This window comes from Sapajus apella, unplaced genomic scaffold, assembly GCF_009761245.1.
Source record: "Sapajus apella isolate SASKATOON/1434 unplaced genomic scaffold, GSC_monkey_1.0 scaffold1, whole genome shotgun sequence".
NCBI lineage: Eukaryota > Metazoa > Chordata > Mammalia > Primates > Cebidae > Sapajus > Sapajus apella.
Window position 1 is genome coordinate 79,307,449 of NW_022436941.1, and position 23,611 is coordinate 79,331,059.

Consider the following 23,611-nt stretch of genomic DNA (forward strand, 5'->3'; position numbering starts at 1 on the left):
TTTTTTTTTTTTTTTGTTTGTTTTTTTTTTTTTTGTCATTTGTGCCTCATTTCTAAATTTGGCACAGCTCTTCATCAGAATGACCAATTATTGCTCTCTTATTGGGACTCTTACTCCGTGCTGTGGCATTAGGTACCTTTGTTCTCATTTTGTTATTTAGAAAGAACAAATTCTTAGTTTTATAAAATATAGTTTATTTTTCATAATTTGATTCTTAATAGCTGTAGACATGCTGAATATGTCCATTGTCTTTACTGCTAAATGGGAACACTTTGCTGTGGACCTGAGTTCTTAATTCTATTGTGTGGTTGATTCTGTGTAAGAAAAGAAGAGCAGAATCAAAAGCCACTTAGCAATGTGCAAGCATTAGTGTATGTTTTCAAGATGATTTGACAGTAGTTTTTCAGCTAAGTGAATTTGAGCAGCTAGGTTACTTTTCCTAAAATCCATAATGATGAGACCTATGTTCTAATAATGTATTGTAAATGACTTCAGCTGTCAAGGAATTCGTCTATACATTTGAGTTAAAAAAAATTTTAGGTCATAATCATTGCCTAAAATGATTCCTTTCTTTTAAAGGTACCAGATAAGACAGTGGTTTTTAAACAATAATCTTTATTATGAAGGCCCCCAATTAGACTTTGAGTTAATTTACAGGTTAATAGAAGAGGTTGGTCTATTTGGTTAAAGTGAAATCCAGTTAAAGTGAGAAGATAGTTTTTTCAACAAGTAGTCATTCTAGCAATGTTTATGTCTTGTGGCTGAAAAATTGCAATATTTTTTCCTAGTCTAGGACAGAGCTAAATTGAAAAATTATTGCTGTCACACTAATTTTTAACATTAAACTTAGCTCAGCTTAAGCTGTTGCTTAAACTTTGAATGTCCAAGCCATTCACATCTTCTTTAACTTATTTATATCTAAATAAGTGCTAAGCTTACATGACTTTTTGTAGACAAAAATGGGTTAGCATAGAAAGAAGAAAAGCTCTTCCTAAAGGTTGTAAAGTTACTATTCTTCTTGATAACAAGGGCATGGATAAGCCACATCCACAAAAGCTGTAAACCGAGTTGGAACAGCTGATCCCAAGGTTCCTGTGAATGTTGCCACACCTTCTGTCTGAACTGGAAATGTGTACAGCTTGCATCATCTCCACTCAGTTATTTGATATTTCTTTAGTATGAATGAATGAGTCAGAAACACTGCTTTTCAGTTGTTAGTTTTATTACCATCCATTCTTTTTACATGTAAGTGTTTGAACCAACTGATATTTTCAGTTTATTCTCTTTTTGCCTTTGAAAAATTATGACAGTTTTCTTTGTCCTCTCTTGAGGTTTTAAAAAATATACTCTGAGTGAAAAGTACAATAAAAATACTAGTGAGAGATCAGGATTTTTAAACAGTGATAGAAAATAATTACGGAGATGGATTTAGGTATTAGGAAGGAGGAAATTGATTCCTCAAACCCATTTAACAAATTGGGCTAACACATTATTTCTATGTTTCTTAGACTTCTCAATAAAAGGCCTCATAACCAATTAGCAGTTTTTAAATGATGTTCTAGGAGCAACTAGCTGTATTTCCTGTATTGGTATTATAATGTCACTTGCTTGTTGATGGCATTGAAGCAGGAAAATTATTGAATTCTTGGCCAAAGCTAGGGTTGGTTGTAACACATGTAGGATGCTTGTACCAAGTGGGGTAAGAGATTCCAGATGGCATTTAATTTGAGTGATTAAATCTACAGCATTTACCCTTATAAGCACATTAATCTGCCTGAGATTTGTACAGATTTCCTTTGGAACCTCATTGCTACAATCGAGGGTAATTTTAGTGAGGTCTCAAAGCTTTGGAGGCAGGCAGACCTGGAAGTTGAATTATTGTTTTGTTTCTTGCTGATAGAGTTACATTAGAGAAATGACTTCAACTTTTTTAGCTTCAGTTTCCTTAGCATAAAATGGGCATCATAAAAACTATTTTGAAAGATCAGTGTAAGAGTTCATAAGAATATATATAAAAGAGCTAGTATCTGACAATAGTAGGCACTGTCTGTTGTTATTGCTATTATTTGGGTTTTAGGTCAAACTTCATTGGTTGCCTACATGGCTAAAATGTCTTTTTACCATTCAGCTGTAATTTATACTAGACGTTTTAAGTTTCATGGATTTTTATAAGTCTTAGATAACAGTCTATTGCACACATTTCTGTATCACAAAAATGCTTAAGTTATATTTACAGGTTTTTTTTTGGTATAATACAGACATGAACATTCTGAAGTTCTAATTAGAGGTTTAGGCTTTTCTTAAATTCCAGTTACAAAATGCCAGACAGAAGAGCTAAGTACTTTTACTGTTTTACTCTAAAACTGAAAACGCAGACCTTACTAATTTTTACAACATGTAAAATGTAATATGGGTTGGTGGGCAAAGTGCCTTTTAAGTAAAACACCTTTAAAGCAGAATAGTTTCACGGTGTTTTTGGTTACCTTTCTCTCATGGAAAGTTTATCAAGGATGGAAGTTAGTGGATTGGAGAGCAGGACAGGGGTCTGGGCCTCAAGGCTTTCAAGGATTGTGCTGTGGAACCCTGTAACTTTATCCTCTTGTGACCTAATAATGCACATTTCACCAGGCCTTCTATGTAAGTTCAGTGAGGTTCAAAGGAGAAAACGAAATCATTTTGAGTTCTCCCCAAGACATATCACTAGAAAAATGTATTTTGTTTCTGCTCTCTAATTTTGGGGGCAGTTTGAGGTTTGGCATGGCTGGAAATGACTGTGTTTCAAGCTGAAAGTCTGTCTTGAAGTTAGAATCCAGCCTCTTTCTAAGAGACTTCAGATTTTTCTATAGTTCATTCCAAATGTACTTAGACCAGCTTTACAAATGTGGTCATGACTTCTTTATGGAATTTATTTTGTGTGTTCAACTTTTGGCAAACCTCTCTAGCATGTTTCTGTTGCCTATAAATTAAATTGCTTTTCTGGGGTGCTTTGTGTTAGTGCTTTCTCTGGCTGCTCCCCCTACTGCTTTGTAATAGTCAGTGCAGAACATATAGTAGCACTTTTTGTTGATGTATTTTCTTCTGGACAAGAGGGGTGTTGTAATAAATATAGGATCTTCATAGAGGTGGCTAAATCTTAAGCTGTTTCCGCATTATGCAAGTGCAGCGTAACTCAGAATAGAAATAAATGTTAAACTTTTGCTAAGAAGGAAACTAAGTTAATTGGAAAAGGCATTTTAGTTTTATGGAGGGAAAATACCCTCAGTTGTTTTCTACATTAACATATTAAATCTTAGATTTAACAATTGTTGAGTTAATATGCCTAAATAAAAAGTTTAAATTTCAGAAGAAAATATCTTTTATAGTTATAGAAAATCAACATTTAGATGTTTTGAGTTCGATACCTGCTTTTTCATCTACTTAAGAAAGGCAGATTTGGGAAAGATTTATGTAGCTTACATATAGTACCTAAAAGTTGATATGAAGGATTGAGAATCATATAATTGCTGTTAGAAAAAATAGTTTCTTTTCTTTTAAGCAATAATAGAAGAGGGAAACAGTTTTAAAGGAAATTTTTCTTTCACTGAAAAGTAGAGCCCTTGACTTTAACTTAGCATAAAACTAAGGATTAAAAAAACTTTTGTCTCTATTGTCATCTGTTCGGTTCCTGTGTCAGTATTTAGTGACAGTAAGTTTAATTATTCCTAACATTTAATTATCAAAAACTTCTAATTTTAAATTACTCAATAAATTAATCATTACTAGAGAAATTGCCTTTTTTCAGTTATATTTTGGCTTAACTTATGGGGTAGTGGTAACTTCTGTCTGAAAGCATTATGAACTATCTACATTTATGGAAAAAAAATTCCAAAACCTAAAGATTCATTATGATAAAAAAAAGCATTTTTTTCTAATGTTATGGATAAATTAAACAAACTGTTTTTTTTTCCAGATAGCAAGGATGATAGATAATGCTTTGTTCAATTTAATAAGATTTCTTTCATAATTACATGGATTGTAGCAATCAATTAAGATATAAATACTTGATGGATGTGAAATGCTGTTAATGTCATGAATTTCAGTTGATTCACAAAATATGTCGAGTTTGGCTTTCTCTTTTTCAGGAGAGACCAACTTTTTTTTAAAACTGTAGATTGCTGGGGTTAATTCTGTGATAGCGTAGCTCTACTAGGGGAGCAGTTTTTACATGGCTACTTATTGTAATAGTTTAATTGACACTGTTAGTCTGAGATCTTTCTAGAATACAGAGAGACTGGTAGCACTTTAATATTCACATTAGTTTTGAAAGGCATTTGAAGAAGCCTTTTTTTTTTTATTCCCTGTAACAGGGATGAGGGATGTGCGTTGATATTTGCTTAGACAACAAATAATTCTGCTGTGTTCATTAGGAAATCAGTTCAGTTACCAACTACAATGATAATAGGTTTATTATCTTTTAAAGAATAGTTTATCTTTTATAAAGTGTTTATTATTATTATTGTTTACTATTCAGGGCTTTTTTTTTTAAATGCTTTGTATATGATAAGAATGAATGACATTTACTCCCTGGCCTGGAGTATGCACTAGTGATACTGACAGCAGCTTTGTACAGTGAAAGGAACATAGATGTTTTTCATTAGACGAATTTGGTTTCAAATTCTAGCTCTGTTGTATCCTATCTAATATTTTGGGCAACAGGCCTTACCTCTCTATAGCTCAGTTTTTTCATTTATAAGTGGGGGTAATGAAAGGGAAAAATAAAAAAGTTGAGAGCATTACCTGAAATGTATGTAAAGCTCAGTTTGGTGTATTAGCACATAGTGGGTGCTCAACAAATTACACCGTGCTTGCCTGTCTAGAATATATTTAAAAAGTGAGATTAAGAAAAACTCTGTGTCATATATTTCTTACATGTAAAAACATAATAAATATTTCTTAGAAGAAAAACATGACTTTTCTATTCTTTTTTTTTGATATGGAGTTTCGCTCTTGTTACCCAGGCTGGAGTGCAATGGCGCGATCTCGGCTCATGGCAACCTCCTCCTCCTGGGTTCAAGCAATTCTCCTGCCTCAGCCTCCCAAGTAGTTGGGACTACAGGCACACGCCACCATGCCCAGCTAATTTTTGTATTTTAGTAGAGACAGGGTTTCACCATGTTGGCCAGGATGGTCTTGATCTCTTGATCTTGTGATCCACCCACCTGGGCCTCCCAAACTGCTGGGATTATAGGCGTGAGCCACCGCGCCTGGCCGACTTTTCTATTGTTTAAGATTACAGTCTAAATTAATGTCGCTCAAACTTTGTCATTTCTGTTTGTGGGTTTTGTTTTTTATTTATTTATTTATTTTTTTGAGACAGTCTCACTCTGTTGCCAGGCTGGAGTGCAACGGCATGATCTTGGCTTCTGAGGTTCAAGCGATTCTTCTGCCTCAGCCTCCCAAGTAGCTGGGACTACAGGCGTGTCCCAACACACCCAACTAATTTTTATATTTTTAGTAGGGACAGGGTTTCACCATGTTGGCCAGGATGGTCTCGATCTCTTGACTTCATGATCCACCTGCCTTGGCCTCCCAAAGTTCTGGGAGTTTGTAATTTCTGTGTACGTTCATATATGCTATTATATGCTGAATATTTTAACTTAATAATGTATTTTTTATTAATCTTTAAAAATTTATTTGTCAATTATCTTTGATTGGTATATATTAATTGTATATATTTCTGGGGTACAGTGTGATTTTTAAAATGTATACATCATAGAAAGATTCAGTAAAACTAGTTAACCTATCTATGTTATCTCACCAATTTATCTTTTTGTGATGAGAATGTCAAAAATCTATTTTAGCAATTTTAAAACACAATATATTATTAACTGTAGTCTCCATGCAGTGCAATAAATAGATCACTAAAAATTCCTCCAATCTAACTGAAATTTCATGCTCTTTGATCAACTGAAATTTTGTACTGTTTGATCAACATCTTCCATTTCTCTGTCCCTCCGCCTCTACAGCCTCTGGTAACCACCTTTCTACTCTGTTTCTGAGACTGACTGACTTAGATTCCCCATGAAGTGAGATCATTTAGTAAAGATAGTATTTGTCTCTCTCTGCCTGACTTATTTCACTTAGCATAATGTCCTCTAATTCCATTCCATGATGTTGTGAATGACAGAATTTCTTTCTTTTGCAAGGCTGTATAATCTTCGTGTGTGTGTGTGTGTGTGTGTGTATTTGATGAACACTTAGATTGCTTTCACATCTTGGCCGTTGTAAATAAAGGTGGGATGAATACGGGAGTGCAAATATCTTTTTTATGTGCCAATTTCAATTCTTTTGGGTGTATAAAGAGAAGTAGGATTGTTAGATTGTATCGTAGTGTATTTTTAGATTTTTGAGGAACCTTCATACTATTTTCAGTAATGGTAGTACTAATTTACATTCCCACCAACAATGTAGAAGGGTTCCCTTTTCTCCACATCCTTGCCAACACTTGTTATCATTTATCTGTTTGAAAATAGTCATTCTACATGCTGGGGAGCAACACATACTGGGGTCTTTTGGGGGTTGGGAGGGGGCAGGGAGAGCATCAGAAGAATGGCTAATGGACGCTGTGCTTAATGCCTAGGTGATGGGAGATATTTGAAGCAAACCAATATGGCACATGTTAACATATGTAACAAACCTGCACATCCTGTACATGTACTCCTGAACTTAAAAGTTGAAGAAGAAAAACAGGAAAATAGCCATTCTAGCAGGCATGAAGCTCATTGTGGTTTTAATTTGCATTTCCCTGAGAATTAGCGATATTGTCGAGATTATTTGTTTGTTTTTTTTTGAGACAGGGTCTTGCTCTTTAGTTCAGGCTGGAGTGCAGTGGCATGATCATGTCTCATTGTAACCTCGAACTCTTGGGATCAGTGATCCTCCTGCCTCAGCCTCCCAAGTAGCTAGGACTACATGTGTGTTCCACCATGCCTGGCTTTTTAATTTTTTGGTATAGAGAGGGTCTTGCTATTTTGCCCAGACTTGCCTAGAATTCCTGGCCTCAAGTGATCTTCTGCCTCAGCCTCTCAAAGCATTGGGATTATAGGCACGAGCCACTATGCTGGGCTGGGATTGTGATTACAGGCATGAGCCACTGTGCTGGGCTGGGGAACATTTTTTTTTTTTTTTTTTTGTATCTCTGTTGTCCATTCATACCTCTTTTTTGAGGAAAGTATGTCTATTCAGATCCTTTGCCCATTTTTTAATCAATTTGTTTTCTTACTATTTGGTGGTTTGAAATTTTTATATATTTTGAATATTAGCCTCTTAACAGATGTATGGTTTGCAGATATTTTCTCCCAATCCATCTATTTCACTCTCCCAGTCTTTTCACTCTATTATTTGCTTGGTTGTACAGACACATTTTAGTTTGATGTAGTCCTATTTGTCTATTTTTATTTTTGTTGCCTTCGCTTTTGGGGTCCTATCCAAGAAATCATTGCCCAGACCATTTTGTGGAGATTTTCTCTTATATTTTCTTCTAGTAGCTTTACAGTTTCAGATCTTAGGCTTAGGCCTTTATATCCATTTTGAGTTGATTTTTATATGTAGTGTGAGATAAGAGTATAGTTTCTTTCTTCTGCAGGTAGATAGCCAGTTTTTCCAACACTATTTAAAGAGACTATCCTCTCTTCATTGTGTGTTCTTGGACCATTTGTCAAAAATCAATTGACTGTTAATACTTGGATTTACTTCTGGGCTTTCTATCCTGTTCCATTGGTTGATGCTTCTCTTTTTATGTCAGTACCATGCTGTTTTGATTAAAGTAGCTTTATAATATATTTTGGAATGAGGAAATGTGATGTCTGCAGCTTTGTTCTTTTTGCTCAAGATTTCTTTGGCTATTAGGTCTTTTTTGGTTCATATCAATTTTAGGATTTTTTTCTCTATTTCTGTGAAAAATGACATTGGAATTTTTGACAGGAATTACATTGACTCTATAGATGACTTTGGATAGTATGGACATTTTAACATTACTAATTCTTTCAGTACATGAACATGGGATATCTTTTCATTTATTTGTGTCTTCTTCAGATTTTTAAATCCATGTCTTATAGTTTCCAGTGTATAGATCTTTCACCTCTTTGCTTAGATTTATTCTTAAATATTTTTTATGCTGTTGTAAATGGGATTATTTTATTAATTTCTTTTTGGATAATTTATTGTCAAAGTATAGAAATGCTAAGAGCAATTTATCTTTAAATGTAAATACTCACTTGAGTGTCTTAAGTAATGGTATACATGAAATCATGGGTCTGATCAAGTTATGTTTTTCTGTGTTTTTTTTCTAAAATTAATAAATAAGAAAATGAGAAAACATTCATCCTTGCACCACGTTAAAGCATTTTGCCTAACATTTACCAACACTGGACATGCTTTTGAACATACTAGTCTAAATCAGCAGCAAGAACAATTTAGAGACTAATTTATTGTTTTAAACAATGTACATTTTTCCTTCTTTTCCCTCAGTTGGATTTCTCCACTAGAGGAGAAAATGGCAAATTCCTTCAGCAGAAATATTCCAATTCACAAAATATTCATTCCATAGGCAGAGTGGACCATGGATTTAGAGCATCCTCCTATAGACAGCCTGACTGAATTGGATTCATTCTCCCCCTTTAAACAAATGTAAATTGGGCTGCACTGCCTTCTGTGCTTCAGGTTTCTCATCTGTTAAATAGCTTCTGTAATGATTTAATGAATTAAAAGATGGGAATTGACTAGACTGAATCAGGAACATACTAGATACTCAGTAGAACCCATTCATTTCCATATGTAAAGGAATACTATTAGTTTTATTATTATTGTTGTTATTTTTTGAGAAGGAGTCTCACTCTGCAACCAAGGCTGGAGTACAGTGATGCAATCTCGGCTCACTGCAACCTCCACCTCCCAGGTTCAAGTGACTCTCCTTCCTCAGCCTCCTGAGTAGCTGGGACTACAGGTGCGTACCACCACACCCGGCTGATTTTTTGTGTTTTTAGTAGAGGTGGGGTTTCACCGTATCAGCCAGGATGGTCTCAATCTCCTGACCTCATGATCCACCTGCCTCTGCCTCCCAAAGTGCTGGGATTACAGCCATGAGCTATCATGCCCGGCCAATACCATTAGTTTTATTTTCTTACTTTGGGGGTTGAGGGTTAGAGAAGGGTGTCTGCCATCCTGATTTCTATCCTTTTGTTAAAGTGGCCTAATAATGTTGATACTAACCAAAGAGGACTATTATAATGTTTTATTTACTCTTCTTCCCCATTAATCACTCGTTTTGGTGGTTGTTTCATATATTTTGTTTTTCCTTTATTTTCAAGGAGTTTGCTCTTTCTTTCTGTAATTTTACAGTATAGCTCATCAAGCAGGCCTCAGATTTTGTCAGAACATCTGAAAATCTCTGAACTCTTTTCTAGCAGAAATACACAATGCAGTATAGTCTACCTAGTGTTTTTCATAAACGAATGTACATATGTTCTTCCTCTGCATGAGACTGAAAGTAACCCAGGCACACAATATCTTATTAATATTTAATATTAAGAAAAGTATACTGAGAAGGTAACTCTCCATTCTACCTCTCAACATCTTACCACCTAGTATACACATAAACATTTCCTTGTTCTATCAGCCGAGAGGGTCTAGAAGCAACCACACCCCAGTAGCAGTGAGCACACTTGGCACCCACATTTTGATTTCTAATACCATTCTCTAGTGAAAGGAACCAAGAGTCTTTGAAAAAAATAACTGATTCTGAGGACTCAGGAAGGAAATATATAAGATGAGCCTGGAGCATCTTGTAGTGCCATAAAGGACCTGCTCAAATAAACAGAACCCTGTACCCATGGGAATATATTGAAGAGTTGCAAGAGCAAACTGAAAGAGCTCCCAAAGGCCAAAGCTAGGACAATTTGAGCAAGAAAGTAATATAGTATTGGATTATATCCCAAAGAGTAAAATAAATATTCATAAGCCCATATTGATATAATTTATTAAATGACTAAGTAGGGGAGAATACATAAATCTCCGGTGCAGAATTCCCATTAGCTTCTATAGCTTCTGTGCCCTCAAGGAGGGATAACATAACTCCCTACACCGTAAGTGTGAGCTGTGCTTATTGACTTCCTTCTGAATAGTACCGTGTAGAAAAGGGGAAAGGAAAAAAAAAGAAACTCTGCATTGGAGAAACCTATCACTACTTCAGCCATGCTATCAAGGTCAACATTGACAATAATAAGTGATAATATGTATCCTTGATATGTTTTGATGAAAATGGCATTTTTTATCTGTGATTTTCCTACTGAAAACATATAACCATAATCTAATCATAAGGCAAATATCAGACAGATCTCAGCTGAGGGATATTCTACAAAATGTCTGACCATTCAATACTCCTCAAAACTGTCAAGAGTATCTAAGCCAAGGAAAACCTGAGATCTGCAGCCAAGAGTCTCAGGAGACATGAGGACTAAATATAATGGGGTATCTTGGATGGGATCTGGAACAGGGAAAAAAACAAAACAAACAAAAAAACATTATGTGAAAACTAAGGACATCTGAATAAAGTGTGGACTTTGGTTAATAATAATGTATCAATATTGGTTAATATTTGTGAGACATGTGCCATACTAAAGTCAGACGTTAATAATGGGAAACCGAGTGTAGGAATTATCTGTGCTGACTTCACAAGTTTTCTGTAAATTTAGATCTGTTCTAAAACAAAAAGTTTTATTTAAAAAATTGAAACCATCTTTTAAGGCCTATTTGGAATGCTACATCCTCTATAAAGCCTTTTTTTAATCCCATCTTCTTCCCATCCCGTATCTGGAGTGTCCTATATCTCCCACCTCAGGCTGTCCTAACTGGATATACCATCTTTTACCTCTGACTTTCCACAGAATTTTTATTTGTAATTCTCTTAACTCTTAGCACAATGTTTTGTGTCTTTGTTTTATTGTTCTAATGAGGTCTTCTACAGTGTTTTTAGCCCAACCCACTGAATGTCTGCTGCCTTAGACCACTCAGCCATCCTGACAGTCTACACAATGAGTGTCAATACAATGTTTTGTAGTCACATAAATTAGTACAGGATGCATGATGTTGGTTGATGCAAATGTGTTTTTTATCTTGTATTGGTAGATGGAGAGTGTGAACACTCTAGTTTGTACCTTTCTAGAAAGGTTGTTTTTTTCCCTCCTTTTTTTTAGTGACAGGAATCATGAGCATTTCTCACTTAATCTCAGTTCTGCTTTTAGATATTCACATCTCAGAAATTTTATCATAGTATATGCTAGATCAATCTCATCTCATTTAAATTAAAAGGTTGTAGTGTACAGGCAAAAACCATAGAGGCCACATTCATGGTCATAAACTGCTTTTTCTCTTCTCTACCTATTTTAGCAATAACATTCTTATTAGTTTGTTCCAACTAAAAATGACATAATGAATACTTTCCCTGCTAGTCTGGGAAGAAAGGATGTGTTTGTTGGCTTTTGCCTGTCAGAGAGTCTTCTGCAATGTTTGCCTAGGGCATGCTTGCGTTCCCATCAGCATCTCTGGTCTGCTGCACTGTAATCCCTATAGGGACAGCCTCTGGCTTTTATTACTGATAAGCAGTGCACTGTGCAGCCATAGGCACCATAATAGGAAACACCTTGGCCTGTCATAAATAGGTCTGGAGGAGTAGAAAGCACAGGCCCGATGGGGGTGTGTCCACAGCAAAGAGGCAAAGATGCGGCTGCCATATTGGAGTAAGTACAGGCTAATGTCTGCTGTCTGCATTTCAGAAAATAACTGGCTGATTTTAAAGCTGCTTTCTGTATAAATAGCAGTGTTTTGGTTACTTTTTGTTTTTGATTTAAATGTGAATAAAGCCATCTTAAAGAGATTATACAGTACCTTCAAAGTATTTTGAGATGATCTATAAAGTGTTTTACTTTTCTTATTTTACTTTTAATACTACCTGATCATTTCAATTCAAACCCAGTAGAGAAGGAAAAACAGACATTTCACTATAGTGGGAAATTAGGGAAAAAAGAATCATGCAAAAAAAACAAATGATTGTGTGTGTGTCTTTTAAAAGAATTATAATCGGCCGGGCACGATGGCTCACACCTGTAATCCCAGCACTTTGGGAGGCCGAGACATGCACATCACGAGGTCAGGAGATTGAGACCATCCTGGCCAACATGGTGAAACCCCATCTCTATTAAAAATACAAAAATTAGCCAGGCATGGTGGCATGCACCTGTAGTCCCAGCTACTCAGGAGGCTGAGGCGGAAGAATCGCTTGAACCAAGGAGGCGGAGGTTGCAGAGAGCCGAGATCACGCCACTGTGCTCCAGCCTGGCAACAGAGCAAGACTTGGCTCAAAAAAGAAAAAAAAAAAAAAGAATTATAATCATATTGAATTACCCAAAATTACAAAGAAAAGTGCATTTGTTATTAAGGTGACTTCTGTTGTCTGTGCCTTTATATCAACTCCCAATTTTATAAAAGGAATACATTCTTTGACCATAAAGGCTTTATTATGTATTTGTGTTTTTTTCAGTCTTTAGGGAAAAAATGAACTGCAATATTAATGATGATAGGCTTTATAGCAAGAATTTAGGAAGACAATAAATTTCAAATTTGCAAGACAATAAATTTCAGTTTTTAATAAAAAGATAAAATTACGTCATGGGTGCTTTAAATATATATAGGTGTCATTTAATTATTTACAAGGAAGCCCATTTCACAGAAGAGGCTAAAGACTGTAATTCTGTTAAAAGAATATTTAAAAATTAAGATGGGTTTAGGAAAACTAAAGTCTTGATTTTTCTTTCTTTTTTTTTTTCTGAGCACTTTGGCCAGAGCTGTTTATAAATCAGGTACTCAATCAGTTTATTGACTGGGTCCTCCCTTGTTAAAACCAAAAAACACTTATCCTCTTGTAGCTTTTTTAAAACAGTATTTCAAATAAGTTTCAACAATATGCTGTGATAAGTATGAAACCTATTAGCAATCTCCTTGGTATATATTTTGATTTTCTGTTCTTTGTTTTCTTAATCTTATATTGCCAATATGGTCTCTAACATAAGGATAGGTGATAATTAGGTTTTGATAAATTATAAGGAATCTTCTACTAGAAATATGCCTCTTTACTGCACATCAGGAAAAAATTAGTTTACTTTATGCCAGAAGATACTATTTGGGCCTAAATCTTAATTTTTCTATCTAGTTTAAAACAGTAGAATGGCTAAAGGATATATGGAAGAAAAGAAAAAAGATGAAGAGCTTGCATTATTACAGACTGAATCATCAGTCCCTACATAAGGGGGATTTGTTCTTTCAAAAGTAGAATTCAGCTGGATGTGGTGGCTTAAGTCTGTAATCCCATCACTTTGGGAGGCCAAGGCAGGCAGATCACATGAGGCCAGGAGTTCGAGACCAGCCTGGCCAACAAAGGCAAAACCCAGTCTGTACTAAAAGTACAAAAATTAACTGGGCATGGTGGTGCATATCTGTAATCCCAGCTACTAGGGAGGCTGAGGCAGAAGACTCACTTGAACCCAGGAGGTAGAAGTTGCAATGAATGGAGACGGCACCACTGCACTCCAGTGTGGGTGACAGAGAGAGACTCCATCGCAAAAAAAAAAAAAAAAAAAAAAAAAATAGAATTCATGAGAAAAATTACTTGCTGCTATTTGGCCTTATTTTTAAACATTTCAACATATTGTCTGTTTGATACATATGAACAGTCTGACAACAACTCATTGGGAAACACCAGTATTTACCTTACTTTCTAATGTAAGGCATGATTCTAGGTATTTTCTCATTCCTTACACCTTATATCTCTAATTTAGTCCCAGAAACAGTATACTACATGTCAAAAAAAAAATTTTTTTTTTTTTTTTTGAGACAAGTTCTCACTCTGACAACCAGGCTCGAGTGCCACTGCACCCAGCGTCAAAACATTTTTAAAGATGAAAACCTAATGCTCAGTTAAACTTTTCTAAGATCTATGTGCTTCTAAATAGGTGTAAAGATTTCTGGATGTTATATTGGTGAGGAAGATGGAGAAACAGAAGAACAAGTGTTTATTCTCTGGTTGTATTTTCAAAGTATATCCAAATAATATTTTTAAAATGTATTTAGTGAGCATTAGATTTCAAAACAGCAAGAGCAATTTCAGCGAAGTATAATTCCTAGAGAGGAATCCTCCTATAGTACCTCTTGTTTTGCCTTCTTTGTTCTCTAAGTCATGTCAGGATGGGAGCATAACTGACCCGGCCCTAGCTCCTAGGAGGAGCATGTACCTTCTAACATATGCACAAAAGTAAACTGAAGGATAATAGGGTTAGTGGGATGAGGACACTAAGTGACTAAAGCAGATCTGAGAATCTGAGCTGCAGAGGATTTGGAGGTCGGATGGAGGGAAGGAACCTTAGTGGGAAGCAGGTAATAGACAGAGAAGATACAGGATAAACCCAGGGAAGGTGTAAGCAGATTCACAATTTTAATATTAGCCTATCAGTAAGAAGTTGTGTTGGAGGTCTGTTTTCTTAGTGGGGGCAAAGTGGCAAGGGAAGATTCACTTGTGGATAGGGTGGAGAATGAAGGCGTAAGGAAAGAAAGGTAGAGACAAAGCTAAAGGACGTATGTGGCAGTGTGAGGCAAAGAAAGAGAAGAGTTGGAGAAGGAGGGGAGTCAAGCCTTCCTTGGCTGGAGGCAGACTGACCAATGCACGTTGCTGCCCTTTCCACTGCAGGGTTCATATGGTGAAATCTGGGTAGACTGAAACTTTGGGACAGCCTTGAAGTGAAAAAAGAAATCCCAGACGGGTCAGCTGGAGAGTGTAAATGTTTATGGAAGGACAGTCAGCTGTAGAGCTGGAGGAGGAGGTACAGAGTTGATTGCAGAGGGACTTATGGATGGTATATTTCATGAGGCTTGAGTCTTTTTTAGCACTAATAGCTGGCGTCAGCTTCACCTGTTGCCCCCTTGAGTCATGCCCTGGTAGCACTGGATGGTGGTCCAACTGCTGAGCCATCCACAAAGGACCGGCTGCCTGGGACTGAGGAAGGCGGTTGATGAGCTCTGAGGCAGCAAAGTACAAACTGGAATGGGGTGAACAGAGTCTGTCAAAATAAGTACGGGCTGATTTGCTCTAATATATCACAGGTAATTATTAGATGCTGGAAGAGTACAATGGAATGGAATAGAAGATGAAAAATGTGAACTTTTTCCTTGATTGTACTTTAAATCTCCTAAATTCTGAGGAGCTTAGCAATTCCTCTTCGGGATATAAATCTGCCCTACAGTAGAGTTATGACCTTGGATAATTTAATTAATTTGGCCTCCCTGAGCCTTTGTTTTCCCTGTAAATCAGGGCTAACATAATCTACCTCAGGACTGTGTTGAAAATTAAGTGAAAACTTTAAGTATGTAGTGTGGTAGGTACACATGATAGATACTGTGGCCTATCCTTAGGAGGGATGAGAACTGAAACTATTTTTAAACTTAAAAGTATATGCTGCCTTATAGATAACCCAGTGCAATTGGAGCTTGAATCAACAGGCCTGGAAGAAAGCTTACAGAGCATGCCTTTGAAATCCCAATACCCAGTCATGGTGATTTATGAGACCTTACCAGCTTGCATATGTGATGGCCCACTGAGTTGGTTTACTTTAGTTTTAGCTCAGTTACCTAGCACTCTATAATAGCCTATTTTTTATTTACACTCTTGCTGACCACTTTATTATGATTTCTTTGAAAGAATATGAAGACAGCCATAAAAAACTTTTATTAGAGTTGTGAGGGTCTCCTGTAGGTCTTCACTTCACTGTGTCTAAACATCAGTCCGTTGCCTGTGCTTTGCTTTTCTCTCACCCTGGATGACCTCCAAGCCTCTTCCAAATGATTTTTCTGATTCCCTGAAATACTGAAATTGTGATTAACAGAAGTTTCAAGTAGTAATCAATATCAAGATAGTAGTTATCTCTTCCTGGGGAAACCAGAAACAAGAATCAAACATAGACCCCTGTAATCATTACACAGATTAAAAATGACAGTGAAGCTGAGAAACAGAGGAATGAACGACAAAAACCCTAAACCTAGTTCGAGCCCCAGGATGAGGTCCTTGTCATGAGTCTGACACTAGCCATAACTAGCAAGAGAAGGAATTCCCTAGCAGTGTAGTTGTTACAAGGGTTGAAAATGAGTCATTTTGCAGGTGATTGATCCCCTTCCATTTTCCACTTGCTGTCACCCACAGAGGAGTCAGACTTTGGTCTGCTTAATAGAAGTTTCTTTTCTTCTTTTTTTTTTTTCGATTTCAGAAACCCTTAGAAAGAGACTTGTGTGACCTAACAATGCACAGAAAAGTTAAGGTGACCCAGAACCAAAACAGTTTGTGTTACTTTTGTCAAAGTTTCTATCTTGTGGCAAGTACAAACTTTCTGTTGCTAAACATATGACCCTGATTTGGGTCTTTATTGACGTCATCACTTTTTTTTTTTTTTTCCCTGAGATGGAGTCTTGCTCTGTCGCCCAGGCTGGAGTGCAGTGGCATGATCTTGGCTCACTGCAGTCTCTGCCTCCTGGGTTCAAGTGATTCTCCTGCTTCAGCCTCCCAAGTAGCAAGGATTACAGATGTATGACCACGCCCATCTAATTTTTGTGTTTTTAGTAAAGATGGGGTTTCACCATGTTTGCCAGCTGGTCTCAAACTCTTGGCTTCAAGTGATCTGCCCACCTCAGCTTTCCAAAGTGCTGGGATTACAGGTGTGGGCCACCACACTTTGCATACCTGGCCAACATCGTCACTTTTGAAAGAAGGTTTTAGTTTGGTGATGACTTTATTATTTGTATTTGATCCTTGTCCATTTTTCTCTAGATCTGGTACTACTTTCACGTGGAAAATAAATCATTAGGAGGTTTTTTGTTTTTTTTGAAACGGTGTCTCGCTCTGTTGCCCAGGCTGGAGTGCAGTGGCGTAGTCTCGGCTCAGTGCAACCTCTGCCTCCCAGGCTCAAAGCAGTTCTCCTGTCTTAGCCTTCCAAGTAGCTAGGACTACAGGTGCATGCCACCACGCCCAGCTAATTTTTGTATTTTTAGGAGAGACGGGGTTTCACCATGTTGACCAGGATGATCTCAATCTCTTGACCTCGCTATCCACACGCCTCAGCTTCCCAAAGTGCTGGGATTACAGGTGTGAGCCATCACGCCTGGCCCATTAGAAGGTTTTTATTTTGTACCTTTTGGCTGCACACAACCACAACCCAGTCTTTAGCTTTTCACTGAGGAATTTTTATTTTAGCCCAATTATTGTATGACATGTATCTGGCTCCAAAGGTTCTTATAGGTGAAATGAGACTTTTTATGTATCTGTATTCAAACACGTAGATAGGTAGATAGATGATAGATAGGTAGCAAAACATATGGAAATACCACTGAAAATACAGCCAGCCACATAACGTAAGCCTGTTGTGTGTTAATGAGTGATGATAGGGTAATACATTATGTTCCTGTCCTGTGGAGGAGTTCAGAGTGTATTCAAAACAGGACCAGAACGGTCCCAGAAAAAGTGCTCCTTAAGATGAATCTTGAACATTGAGGATTTACATAGGCATCTAATGAGGGAAGAGGTAGTATTTCAGGGGCTAGGTAAGGCAGAGTAGGACGCGAAACTCATGTAGATTAGCTTTATTGTATGTTTGTTGGAGAGGAGGGTAGTGGGCATTCTGAAGGGGTGAGTCTCTCTGGAACACAGGATATGATTATAGGACCCGAGGCAGGTGTGAGAATTGTAGATTGAGGCCATACTGTAGACTGCCTTCAATGCCAGGCCAAAACATTTGCACCTTGTGGTCCCATAATTCATGAAGAACTCTTACATTTGACTATTAGGAAAATATTTTGAAGAAACTAAAATAAAGAGACTTTAGAAGGATAAATCTGGTGTTAGTGTGCAGAATGGATTATATCAAGGGGAAACTGTACTGAAAGAAAGAAGAAACTGTTACGGAATTAGGTGTAAAAGTGCTAAAAAAAAAAAAAAAAAGGTGGGGGTGCTGAAATAGGATAGCCATGGAAAGAGAGGAATGGGTAGGAGAAAGATTGTACAGGGAAGTGTGACAGCATGCATAAGACTTCGAAGGGCCACAGACAGAGGAAAGCATGAAACTCTAAACTCAAATAATAGAAAGCATGAAATTCTAAACCCAAATAATAGAAAGAATTATAGTTGGAAAATCATGAAGAAAAGCCAGTTGGGTGTTGAGGGACGCTGGACAAATATGACAGTTAAGTTTTTAGACATATAATTGACGTAAGGCTATGTATCTAAGTGGAAACGCCCTATAAGCTTTCAGTTGTCAAGACTGGATTTCTGGTAAAAAGGCAGGATTTTACTTGGGTGCTGTCTGTAAAGTTGATAGCTAAGACCATAAGGCACATCTGTGAAATGGGAGTAACAGTTCTCATAAAGGTTATTATTAGAAATAAATGAAGTAATCCCAGGAGAGTACACAGGACTCTCTTGACAAATAGTGGATCCTCAATAAATATTAGGTTTTATTCTTTTTATTATGGGTTTTAGGAAACAACAATTTTATGAATTATTAGAACTGTATTTGGGAAGCTGTAAAAGCTATCTGCATGATGTGTTTTCTTAGTACTCCAAATGGAAGTTTATATGTTCTAATTCACATACATGCGTCCCCGGCTGTTAGGGAAAGATGATAGCTCATGTATAGCTGTTGATCACTGTTTGTAAGGCTTTTCGTATTTTTTTTACGTACGTGGTTAAAGATCTTAATCCTTGAGCCATATTTTGTTCTCATTTGTTTGTGTCTAGAGTCAAATTAGGTTTAAGGAATTTATAAAGAGCTTCTTTGGAAGAATGATATTAACTCAGTGTATTAAAACTACATTCACCCATAGTGTAATAGACTTACACAACATGGAAGAAATTTAGGAGGGGCAGACAGTTATTCATGAAGAGTTGTAGTACCCCTGTCTGCATCTCTGTACATTTGTCAGTTCACTGTATTCTAAGGAAATTATGCCAGTTTGAAATCTCCAAATGCATTCTGAGCTTGTATCCGTGATTCTGACGGTTCAGACAAACCGTTGGTTGCATAAGCTGTTAGGAAGATACTGTAGGAATTTTAATGCAACAGTTTTAATCAGATTGCTTTCCTTTAATAAGTTTCAGTGTTTCTGGTCATAATATAATTTATTAGCTCTTGACACATGGCACTGCTGGATCCCCTACCTTAACTCTGATTCTCTCCATACAACCCAGTTACCTTAAGTAACATGCTGCATATTTCATTGCTAGTAAGAGAGGCAGGGCCAAGATTCAAACTTACATGAAGCCAACTAGAGAAACCTATGCTCTACACTCTTTTACATCTCATAATTCTCGTACACTATTAACCTGTTGCAAATGAAAAAGTTTCATTTTCATACCACTTTTAATTGCACTTATTATTGCCTTCAGTAAAGTCTTCATTTCTAAAATGTTTTAGTAAAACAGTACTTTAGTAAAAATATTGCCAACTGTGAATACTGGATTCTAAATTTGGTTCTATTATGTGGCCTTGAATGAGGAAGTTTCTTAGGCTTTCACATTCCAATCTATTGGACTATTCTAAAAACATTTTAAAAGAATTTGATGGATGTAGTCTATTCTAATATAATGATTTTCAAGTTTTTGAAAATTACTACTTAGGCAAAACTAAACTCTCTCACAGCTTTTTTTATCCTGAACTCTGTGAAGAACTTGGGGGACAGGAGGTAAAATGCCTTTGAAGAGTAAAAAATACAAAACTTCATATGTTTATATGTTCTGCTCTTGCCTGATAGGACTCTTCTTTCTCCTTACATACCCTCCTTTAGGTCTGTATGTCCCCCAGTCTTCTCCGTCTTAGCAAATGGCACCAATGTCCATCCAAGGCATTGATTATCCCAGAAGTCTGGGAGTTGATTCTTTTCATTTCTTCACTTCTGTTGTCCAGTTCTTTAAATCTTGTCAGTTGTTTCTCAGGCATCTTTGCAAACTATCCTCTACAGAGACAACTTTAAAAAATGTAAATCACATCCTATCATTCCCTGCTCAGAACCTTCCAATACTATCTTCACACCCTCTGGAAGGCTTACCAAGACCCACATAATGTTGCCTTCACCTGCCTCTATTCTCATTTTGTATACCTGTCCTCCCTCAGGCTGGCTGTGTTCCTCAGCCTTTGCTGAGAGTGCTGTGCCCCAAATCTGGTTGGCTCATTCTAGGCGTTCGAGTCTCTTCTCAAATACCCTTCTCAGTGCAGTTTTTCCTTATGATTTAATTCTATAGTCCCCCATAAACGTATGTTACCCTCTTTTCCTTCATTGAGAGTGTTTGTCATTTTTTTTTTTTTGTCTCCTTGTTTATTGTCTTTTTGTCCCAGAAGTTCAAGGTTTACATGAACAGGGAACTTGTCTGTTTTGTTCATTACTGTATCCCCTATGCTGGCATATACTATTCAATAAGTATTTGTTGAGCCTGTGAGTAAATAACCATTCTAAAAAACTCTGATGTTTAAAGCCCTTTGTTTTCTACAAGAATTTTATTGGGAACCCTAATATTTTTGTTTGTATTTGTTTGTTAATAAATATCAAGAGTTCAGTAGTAAGGTAGGTCTGGGAAATTCTATGTTAAACAGAAAAAAACGATATGTATTACAGGTCCTGGCAGAGCCTTGAATATGCTAACATCCACAGGCTCCAAAAGGGTCAGCACTGTATCAACAATTTATTTGACAGTTGGAGTTGTTGAGAATTATCACATGAGGCTGCTCTTCTTTACAACACATTCTGGGAAATGCTGCCTTAGACAAAAACCTATCATATTAGAATGGGGGTAAAGGGCACAATACTGACCATAAGATGGCAGATTCCTATGGAGTATAAAAAAAAGAACAGGCTGACAATCAAGGGCTCAGGAAAAAAAAACCCAAAAAACAAAAAAACAAAAAACCTATGAAACAGTGGCAAAAGGACTCAAAAAGAACACAGCAATTGACACTATTCAGTTTTGTGCAAACAGCTATACCTACTTGGTTGGATTTTTTCATCTCTGCCAGCTGACATGGTACTTAAAGCGTAGAATGAGCACACGAAAGATATTTGTTGGTTATTTGATGATGACTGACAGGCTCCCAAGACTACCATAAAGAAGTAAATTGAGTTTGATTTATTTAAAAATTAGGTCCAGGTAACAAACTACACCTATCCCCTTAAATTTATAAAAATAAAAATAAGACAAAAAAGGACTTTTTAAAATACTTTACAGAACTTTGTATTACAAAGAATTAAAATAATAATACTTAAAAGAATACTTTATTATTTTATCACCTAAAGTCCTTTCTTATCATTTTTGGAGACAGAGTCCCTCTCTGTCGCCCTGGTTGGATCTTGGCTACCTAGCACTCTATGATAGCCTATTTTTTATTTATACTATCTTGTAAATACAGTGGCACGATCTTGGCTCACTGCAACTTCCGCCTCCCAGGCTCAAACAATACTCCTGCCTCAGCCGCCCGAGTAGCTGGGATTACACACATGCTACACCATGCCCAGCTAATTTTTTGTATTTTTAGTAGAGATGGGGTTTTGCCATGTTGCCCAGGCTGATCTTGAACCCCTGAGCTCAGACAATCTACCAGCCTAAGCTTCCCAAAGTGCTAGGATTACAGACGTGAGCCACTGCGCCCGGCAAACCTAAAGGCTTTTCACAACTAGGAATTTACTGAATATTGTATTATATAAACGTTGGATAAATGTATCCTATTTTCTGGGAAATAATGGTGGAGCTCTTTGAAAGGGTAAAAATGTACCATACATAACTACACCTGAGATTTTTGTTTTGCATTTATCTTTGGGTAAAGTTAAGCAAATCTGGAATTGAAATAATTTGATAACATCAGCTAACATTATTCAAAGTTAGATTTTTGAGGTATAATTTACATAAGATTCACTTTTTAGAGGTATCGTTGAACGCATTTTCACAAATGTATGCAATTGGATAACCACCACCATAATCTAGATGTATATGTAATATATAATATAGGATATTTCCACCACCCAAAAAGTTTTCTCTTGCTTTTTATAGTCATGCTCTGAACCCCATTCCCAGTACTGATTGTCCCTATAGTTTTGCCTTGCCAGAATGAATAATGCATTAAAGATACAGCCTTTTGTGAATGGCTTCTTTCACTTATCATAATACTTTTAGGATTCATCTGTGTTATTTTATCTACTAGTAATTTATTTTATTGCTTTTTAGTATTTCATTTTTTTCCAGTATGTTATTTTATGGATGTACCACAATTTGTTTACCCATTCACCAGTTGACTGATATCTGAACTGTTTCCAGGTGTCTGCTATTATAAATAGAGTTGCTATAAACATTTGCATATAGTTCTTTATATGGACATATGTTTTCATTTCTCATGGTTAGATACTTAGGAGTGGGATTGCTGGGTCATATGGTCAATCTATTCTTTAACTCTGTAAGAAACTGTCAAACTGTTTTCCAAAGTTTCTATACCATTTTTCTTTCTCACTAGCAATGTATGAGAATTTATTTTGCTCAGTCTCCAGGCCAGCATTTTGCATTGTTTGCATTTTCATTTTATCCATTCTAGTAAGTATGTAGTGTGACATCTCATTGTGGTTTTACTTTTTGTTTTCCTAATGTCTAATGACGGTCATGCATCTTTTCACATGCTTGTTGATCTTTTTGATTCTTTTGAAGTGTTTGTTCAAACCTTTTGACCATCTTTTCACTGGATTGTCTTATTGTGTTGTAAGAATTTTTTAAAAATATATTCTGGATGCAAGTCCTTTATCAGATATGTATTTTGTACATATTCCCTTCCCAGTCTGTGGGTTGTTGTTCTGTTTTCTTAACAGTTTCTTTCAAAGAGAAATTTGATAAAGTCCAATTTATCATTTTCTTTTATGCTTCATGCTTTTGTGGTTTAAGAAATCTTTGTCTAACACAAGATCACAAATATTTTCTACTGTGTTTTCTTCTAGAAGTTTAGTTTTAGATTTTACATTTAGTTTTAGATTTTACATTTAGTTCTATGATTCATTTCAAGCAGATGTTAGTGTGGTTCAGGAAAGAGGTTTCTTGTTTTGTAAGTGGATGCCCAATTGTTCAAGTATTATTTGTTGAAAAGATTACCATTTCTCTTCTGAATTATAGCTGAAATTTTATTACTTAAAATTATTCTAAGATCCACATATTAAAGTGATGTGTGTAAAAGTTTAAATAGGCCGGGCGCGGTGGCTCAAGCCTGTAATCCCAGCACTTTGGGAGGCCGAGGCGGGTGGATCACGAGGTCAAGAGATCGAGACCATCCTGGTCAACATGGTGAAACCCCGTCTCTACTAAAAATACAAAAAATTAGCTGGGCATGGTGGCGTGTGCCTGTAATCCCAGCTACTCAGGAGGCTGAGGCAGGAGAATTGCCTGAACCCAGGAGGCGGAGGTTGCGGTGAGCCGAGATCACGCCATTGCACTCCAGCCTGGGTAACAAGAGCGAAACTCCGTCCC

The 23,611-nt window shown here is 36.6% G+C and overlaps 1 protein-coding gene and 1 long non-coding RNA gene across 14 annotated transcripts in view; one reads left to right on the forward strand and one right to left on the reverse strand.

Moving 5' to 3' along the window:
* Window positions 1-23,611, forward strand: part of PDE4D (phosphodiesterase 4D) — a 1,549,195-nt gene that overhangs the window by 1,490,107 nt on the left and 35,477 nt on the right. The gene's annotated exons all lie outside the window — the stretch shown is intronic.
* LOC116554983 lies at window positions 12,841-13,065 on the reverse strand. The gene is made up of 2 exons (XR_004270343.1): window positions 12,972-13,065; window positions 12,841-12,924 (listed from the first exon to the last, which is right to left on the reverse strand). It is a non-coding gene; the product is annotated as an uncharacterized LOC116554983 (long non-coding RNA).